Below are 8589 nucleotides of genomic sequence, written 5' to 3'. Positions count from 1 at the left end.
CCCCTAACCCTAACCCTAACCCTAACCCTAACCCTAACCCTAACCCTAACCCTAACCCTAACCCTAACCCTAACCCTAACCCTAACCCTAACCCTAACCCTAACCCTAACCCTAACCCTAACCCTAACCCTAACCCTAACCCTAACCCTAACCCTAACCCTAACCCTAACCCTAACCCTAACCCTAACCCTAACCCTAACCCTAACCCTAACCCTAACCCTAACCCTAACCCTAACCCTAACCCTAACCCTAACCCTAACCCTAACCCTAACCCTAACCCTAACCCTAACCCTAACCCTAACCCTAACCCTAACCCTAACCCTAACCCTAACCCTAACCCTAACCCTAACCCTAACCCTAACCCTAACCCTAACCCTAACCCTAACCCTAACCCTAACCCTAACCCTAACCCTAACCCTAACCCTAACCCTAACCCTAACCCTAACCCTAACCCTAACCCTAACCCTAACCCTAACCCTAACCCTAACCCTAACCCTAACCCTAACCCTAACCCTAACCCTAACCCTAACCCTAACCCTAACCCTAACCCTAACCCTAACCCTAACCCTAACCCTAACCCTAACCCTAACCCTAACCCTAACCCTAACCCTAACCCTAACCCTAACCCTAACCCTAACCCTAACCCTAACCCTAACCCTAACCCTAACCCTAACCCTAACCCTAACCCTAACCCTAACCCTAACCCTAACCCTAACCCTAACCCTAACCCTAACCCTAACCCTAACCCTAACCCTAACCCTAACCCTAACCCTAACCCTAACCCTAACCCTAACCCTAACCCTAACCCTAACCCTAACCCTAACCCTAACCCTAACCCTAACCCTAACCCTAACCCTAACCCTAACCCTAACCCTAACCCTAACCCTAACCCTAACCCTAACCCTAACCCTAACCCTAACCCTAACCCTAACCCTAACCCTAACCCTAACCCTAACCCTAACCCTAACCCTAACCCTAACCCTAACCCTAACCCTAACCCTAACCCTAACCCTAACCCTAACCCTAACCCTAACCCTAACCCTAACCCTAACCCTAACCCTAACCCTAACCCTAACCCTAACCCTAACCCTAACCCTAACCCTAACCCTAACCCTAACCCTAACCCTAACCCTAACCCTAACCCTAACCCTAACCCTAACCCTAACCCTAACCCTAACCCTAACCCTAACCCTAACCCTAACCCTAACCCTAACCCTAACCCTAACCCTAACCCTAACCCTAACCCTAACCCTAACCCTAACCCTAACCCTAACCCTAACCCTAACCCTAACCCTAACCCTAACCCTAACCCTAACCCTAACCCTAACCCTAACCCTAACCCTAACCCTAACCCTAACCCTAACCCTAACCCTAACCCTAACCCTAACCCTAACCCTAACCCTAACCCTAACCCTAACCCTAACCCTAACCCTAACCCTAACCCTAACCCTAACCCTAACCCTAACCCTAACCCTAACCCTAACCCTAACCCTAACCCTAACCCTAACCCTAACCCTAACCCTAACCCTAACCCTAACCCTAACCCTAACCCTAACCCTAACCCTAACCCTAACCCTAACCCTAACCCTAACCCTAACCCTAACCCTAACCCTAACCCTAACCCTAACCCTAACCCTAACCCTAACCCTAACCCTAACCCTAACCCTAACCCTAACCCTAACCCTAACCCTAACCCTAACCCTAACCCTAACCCTAACCCTAACCCTAACCCTAACCCTAACCCTAACCCTAACCCTAACCCTAACCCTAACCCTAACCCTAACCCTAACCCTAACCCTAACCCTAACCCTAACCCTAACCCTAACCCTAACCCTAACCCTAACCCTAACCCTAACCCTAACCCTAACCCTAACCCTAACCCTAACCCTAACCCTAACCCTAACCCTAACCCTAACCCTAACCCTAACCCTAACCCTAACCCTAACCCTAACCCTAACCCTAACCCTAACCCTAACCCTAACCCTAACCCTAACCCTAACCCTAACCCTAACCCTAACCCTAACCCTAACCCTAACCCTAACCCTAACCCTAACCCTAACCCTAACCCTAACCCTAACCCTAACCCTAACCCTAACCCTAACCCTAACCCTAACCCTAACCCTAACCCTAACCCTAACCCTAACCCTAACCCTAACCCTAACCCTAACCCTAACCCTAACCCTAACCCTAACCCTAACCCTAACCCTAACCCTAACCCTAACCCTAACCCTAACCCTAACCCTAACCCTAACCCTAACCCTAACCCTAACCCTAACCCTAACCCTAACCCTAACCCTAACCCTAACCCTAACCCTAACCCTAACCCTAACCCTAACCCTAACCCTAACCCTAACCCTAACCCTAACCCTAACCCTAACCCTAACCCTAACCCTAACCCTAACCCTAACCCTAACCCTAACCCTAACCCTAACCCTAACCCTAACCCTAACCCTAACCCTAACCCTAACCCTAACCCTAACCCTAACCCTAACCCTAACCCTAACCCTAACCCTAACCCTAACCCTAACCCTAACCCTAACCCTAACCCTAACCCTAACCCTAACCCTAACCCTAACCCTAACCCTAACCCTAACCCTAACCCTAACCCTAACCCTAACCCTAACCCTAACCCTAACCCTAACCCTAACCCTAACCCTAACCCTAACCCTAACCCTAACCCTAACCCTAACCCTAACCCTAACCCTAACCCTAACCCTAACCCTAACCCTAACCCTAACCCTAACCCTAACCCTAACCCTAACCCTAACCCTAACCCTAACCCTAACCCTAACCCTAACCCTAACCCTAACCCTAACCCTAACCCTAACCCTAACCCTAACCCTAACCCTAACCCTAACCCTAACCCTAACCCTAACCCTAACCCTAACCCTAACCCTAACCCTAACCCTAACCCTAACCCTAACCCTAACCCTAACCCTAACCCTAACCCTAACCCTAACCCTAACCCTAACCCTAACCCTAACCCTAACCCTAACCCTAACCCTAACCCTAACCCTAACCCTAACCCTAACCCTAACCCTAACCCTAACCCTAACCCTAACCCTAACCCTAACCCTAACCCTAACCCTAACCCTAACCCTAACCCTAACCCTAACCCTAACCCTAACCCTAACCCTAACCCTAACCCTAACCCTAACCCTAACCCTAACCCTAACCCTAACCCTAACCCTAACCCTAACCCTAACCCTAACCCTAACCCTAACCCTAACCCTAACCCTAACCCTAACCCTAACCCTAACCCTAACCCTAACCCTAACCCTAACCCTAACCCTAACCCTAACCCTAACCCTAACCCTAACCCTAACCCTAACCCTAACCCTAACCCTAACCCTAACCCTAACCCTAACCCTAACCCTAACCCTAACCCTAACCCTAACCCTAACCCTAACCCTAACCCTAACCCTAACCCTAACCCTAACCCTAACCCTAACCCTAACCCTAACCCTAACCCTAACCCTAACCCTAACCCTAACCCTAACCCTAACCCTAACCCTAACCCTAACCCTAACCCTAACCCTAACCCTAACCCTAACCCTAACCCTAACCCTAACCCTAACCCTAACCCTAACCCTAACCCTAACCCTAACCCTAACCCTAACCCTAACCCTAACCCTAACCCTAACCCTAACCCTAACCCTAACCCTAACCCTAACCCTAACCCTAACCCTAACCCTAACCCTAACCCTAACCCTAACCCTAACCCTAACCCTAACCCTAACCCTAACCCTAACCCTAACCCTAACCCTAACCCTAACCCTAACCCTAACCCTAACCCTAACCCTAACCCTAACCCTAACCCTAACCCTAACCCTAACCCTAACCCTAACCCTAACCCTAACCCTAACCCTAACCCTAACCCTAACCCTAACCCTAACCCTAACCCTAACCCTAACCCTAACCCTAACCCTAACCCTAACCCTAACCCTAACCCTAACCCTAACCCTAACCCTAACCCTAACCCTAACCCTAACCCTAACCCTAACCCTAACCCTAACCCTAACCCTAACCCTAACCCTAACCCTAACCCTAACCCTAACCCTAACCCTAACCCTAACCCTAACCCTAACCCTAACCCTAACCCTAACCCTAACCCTAACCCTAACCCTAACCCTAACCCTAACCCTAACCCTAACCCTAACCCTAACCCTAACCCTAACCCTAACCCTAACCCTAACCCTAACCCTAACCCTAACCCTAACCCTAACCCTAACCCTAACCCTAACCCTAACCCTAACCCTAACCCTAACCCTAACCCTAACCCTAACCCTAACCCTAACCCTAACCCTAACCCTAACCCTAACCCTAACCCTAACCCTAACCCTAACCCTAACCCTAACCCTAACCCTAACCCTAACCCTAACCCTAACCCTAACCCTAACCCTAACCCTAACCCTAACCCTAACCCTAACCCTAACCCTAACCCTAACCCTAACCCTAACCCTAACCCTAACCCTAACCCTAACCCTAACCCTAACCCTAACCCTAACCCTAACCCTAACCCTAACCCTAACCCTAACCCTAACCCTAACCCTAACCCTAACCCTAACCCTAACCCTAACCCTAACCCTAACCCTAACCCTAACCCTAACCCTAACCCTAACCCTAACCCTAACCCTAACCCTAACCCTAACCCTAACCCTAACCCTAACCCTAACCCTAACCCTAACCCTAACCCTAACCCTAACCCTAACCCTAACCCTAACCCTAACCCTAACCCTAACCCTAACCCTAACCCTAACCCTAACCCTAACCCTAACCCTAACCCTAACCCTAACCCTAACCCTAACCCTAACCCTAACCCTAACCCTAACCCTAACCCTAACCCTAACCCTAACCCTAACCCTAACCCTAACCCTAACCCTAACCCTAACCCTAACCCTAACCCTAACCCTAACCCTAACCCTAACCCTAACCCTAACCCTAACCCTAACCCTAACCCTAACCCTAACCCTAACCCTAACCCTAACCCTAACCCTAACCCTAACCCTAACCCTAACCCTAACCCTAACCCTAACCCTAACCCTAACCCTAACCCTAACCCTAACCCTAACCCTAACCCTAACCCTAACCCTAACCCTAACCCTAACCCTAACCCTAACCCTAACCCTAACCCTAACCCTAACCCTAACCCTAACCCTAACCCTAACCCTAACCCTAACCCTAACCCTAACCCTAACCCTAACCCTAACCCTAACCCTAACCCTAACCCTAACCCTAACCCTAACCCTAACCCTAACCCTAACCCTAACCCTAACCCTAACCCTAACCCTAACCCTAACCCTAACCCTAACCCTAACCCTAACCCTAACCCTAACCCTAACCCTAACCCTAACCCTAACCCTAACCCTAACCCTAACCCTAACCCTAACCCTAACCCTAACCCTAACCCTAACCCTAACCCTAACCCTAACCCTAACCCTAACCCTAACCCTAACCCTAACCCTAACCCTAACCCTAACCCTAACCCTAACCCTAACCCTAACCCTAACCCTAACCCTAACCCTAACCCTAACCCTAACCCTAACCCTAACCCTAACCCTAACCCTAACCCTAACCCTAACCCTAACCCTAACCCTAACCCTAACCCTAACCCTAACCCTAACCCTAACCCTAACCCTAACCCTAACCCTAACCCTAACCCTAACCCTAACCCTAACCCTAACCCTAACCCTAACCCTAACCCTAACCCTAACCCTAACCCTAACCCTAACCCTAACCCTAACCCTAACCCTAACCCTAACCCTAACCCTAACCCTAACCCTAACCCTAACCCTAACCCTAACCCTAACCCTAACCCTAACCCTAACCCTAACCCTAACCCTAACCCTAACCCTAACCCTAACCCTAACCCTAACCCTAACCCTAACCCTAACCCTAACCCTAACCCTAACCCTAACCCTAACCCTAACCCTAACCCTAACCCTAACCCTAACCCTAACCCTAACCCTAACCCTAACCCTAACCCTAACCCTAACCCTAACCCTAACCCTAACCCTAACCCTAACCCTAACCCTAACCCTAACCCTAACCCTAACCCTAACCCTAACCCTAACCCTAACCCTAACCCTAACCCTAACCCTAACCCTAACCCTAACCCTAACCCTAACCCTAACCCTAACCCTAACCCTAACCCTAACCCTAACCCTAACCCTAACCCTAACCCTAACCCTAACCCTAACCCTAACCCTAACCCTAACCCTAACCCTAACCCTAACCCTAACCCTAACCCTAACCCTAACCCTAACCCTAACCCTAACCCTAACCCTAACCCTAACCCTAACCCTAACCCTAACCCTAACCCTAACCCTAACCCTAACCCTAACCCTAACCCTAACCCTAACCCTAACCCTAACCCTAACCCTAACCCTAACCCTAACCCTAACCCTAACCCTAACCCTAACCCTAACCCTAACCCTAACCCTAACCCTAACCCTAACCCTAACCCTAACCCTAACCCTAACCCTAACCCTAACCCTAACCCTAACCCTAACCCTAACCCTAACCCTAACCCTAACCCTAACCCTAACCCTAACCCTAACCCTAACCCTAACCCTAACCCTAACCCTAACCCTAACCCTAACCCTAACCCTAACCCTAACCCTAACCCTAACCCTAACCCTAACCCTAACCCTAACCCTAACCCTAACCCTAACCCTAACCCTAACCCTAACCCTAACCCTAACCCTAACCCTAACCCTAACCCTAACCCTAACCCTAACCCTAACCCTAACCCTAACCCTAACCCTAACCCTAACCCTAACCCTAACCCTAACCCTAACCCTAACCCTAACCCTAACCCTAACCCTAACCCTAACCCTAACCCTAACCCTAACCCTAACCCTAACCCTAACCCTAACCCTAACCCTAACCCTAACCCTAACCCTAACCCTAACCCTAACCCTAACCCTAACCCTAACCCTAACCCTAACCCTAACCCTAACCCTAACCCTAACCCTAACCCTAACCCTAACCCTAACCCTAACCCTAACCCTAACCCTAACCCTAACCCTAACCCTAACCCTAACCCTAACCCTAACCCTAACCCTAACCCTAACCCTAACCCTAACCCTAACCCTAACCCTAACCCTAACCCTAACCCTAACCCTAACCCTAACCCTAACCCTAACCCTAACCCTAACCCTAACCCTAACCCTAACCCTAACCCTAACCCTAACCCTAACCCTAACCCTAACCCTAACCCTAACCCTAACCCTAACCCTAACCCTAACCCTAACCCTAACCCTAACCCTAACCCTAACCCTAACCCTAACCCTAACCCTAACCCTAACCCTAACCCTAACCCTAACCCTAACCCTAACCCTAACCCTAACCCTAACCCTAACCCTAACCCTAACCCTAACCCTAACCCTAACCCTAACCCTAACCCTAACCCTAACCCTAACCCTAACCCTAACCCTAACCCTAACCCTAACCCTAACCCTAACCCTAACCCTAACCCTAACCCTAACCCTAACCCTAACCCTAACCCTAACCCTAACCCTAACCCTAACCCTAACCCTAACCCTAACCCTAACCCTAACCCTAACCCTAACCCTAACCCTAACCCTAACCCTAACCCTAACCCTAACCCTAACCCTAACCCTAACCCTAACCCTAACCCTAACCCTAACCCTAACCCTAACCCTAACCCTAACCCTAACCCTAACCCTAACCCTAACCCTAACCCTAACCCTAACCCTAACCCTAACCCTAACCCTAACCCTAACCCTAACCCTAACCCTAACCCTAACCCTAACCCTAACCCTAACCCTAACCCTAACCCTAACCCTAACCCTAACCCTAACCCTAACCCTAACCCTAACCCTAACCCTAACCCTAACCCTAACCCTAACCCTAACCCTAACCCTAACCCTAACCCTAACCCTAACCCTAACCCTAACCCTAACCCTAACCCTAACCCTAACCCTAACCCTAACCCTAACCCTAACCCTAACCCTAACCCTAACCCTAACCCTAACCCTAACCCTAACCCTAACCCTAACCCTAACCCTAACCCTAACCCTAACCCTAACCCTAACCCTAACCCTAACCCTAACCCTAACCCTAACCCTAACCCTAACCCTAACCCTAACCCTAACCCTAACCCTAACCCTAACCCTAACCCTAACCCTAACCCTAACCCTAACCCTAACCCTAACCCTAACCCTAACCCTAACCCTAACCCTAACCCTAACCCTAACCCTAACCCTAACCCTAACCCTAACCCTAACCCTAACCCTAACCCTAACCCTAACCCTAACCCTAACCCTAACCCTAACCCTAACCCTAACCCTAACCCTAACCCTAACCCTAACCCTAACCCTAACCCTAACCCTAACCCTAACCCTAACCCTAACCCTAACCCTAACCCTAACCCTAACCCTAACCCTAACCCTAACCCTAACCCTAACCCTAACCCTAACCCTAACCCTAACCCTAACCCTAACCCTAACCCTAACCCTAACCCTAACCCTAACCCTAACCCTAACCCTAACCCTAACCCTAACCCTAACCCTAACCCTAACCCTAACCCTAACCCTAACCCTAACCCTAACCCTAACCCTAACC

The sequence above is a fragment of the Lonchura striata genome, chromosome 31 (assembly GCF_050655825.1).
Source record: "Lonchura striata isolate lonStrDom1 chromosome 31, ASM5065582v1, whole genome shotgun sequence".
Lineage (NCBI taxonomy): Eukaryota > Metazoa > Chordata > Aves > Passeriformes > Estrildidae > Lonchura > Lonchura striata.
This window is presented reverse-complemented; position numbering follows the sequence as displayed.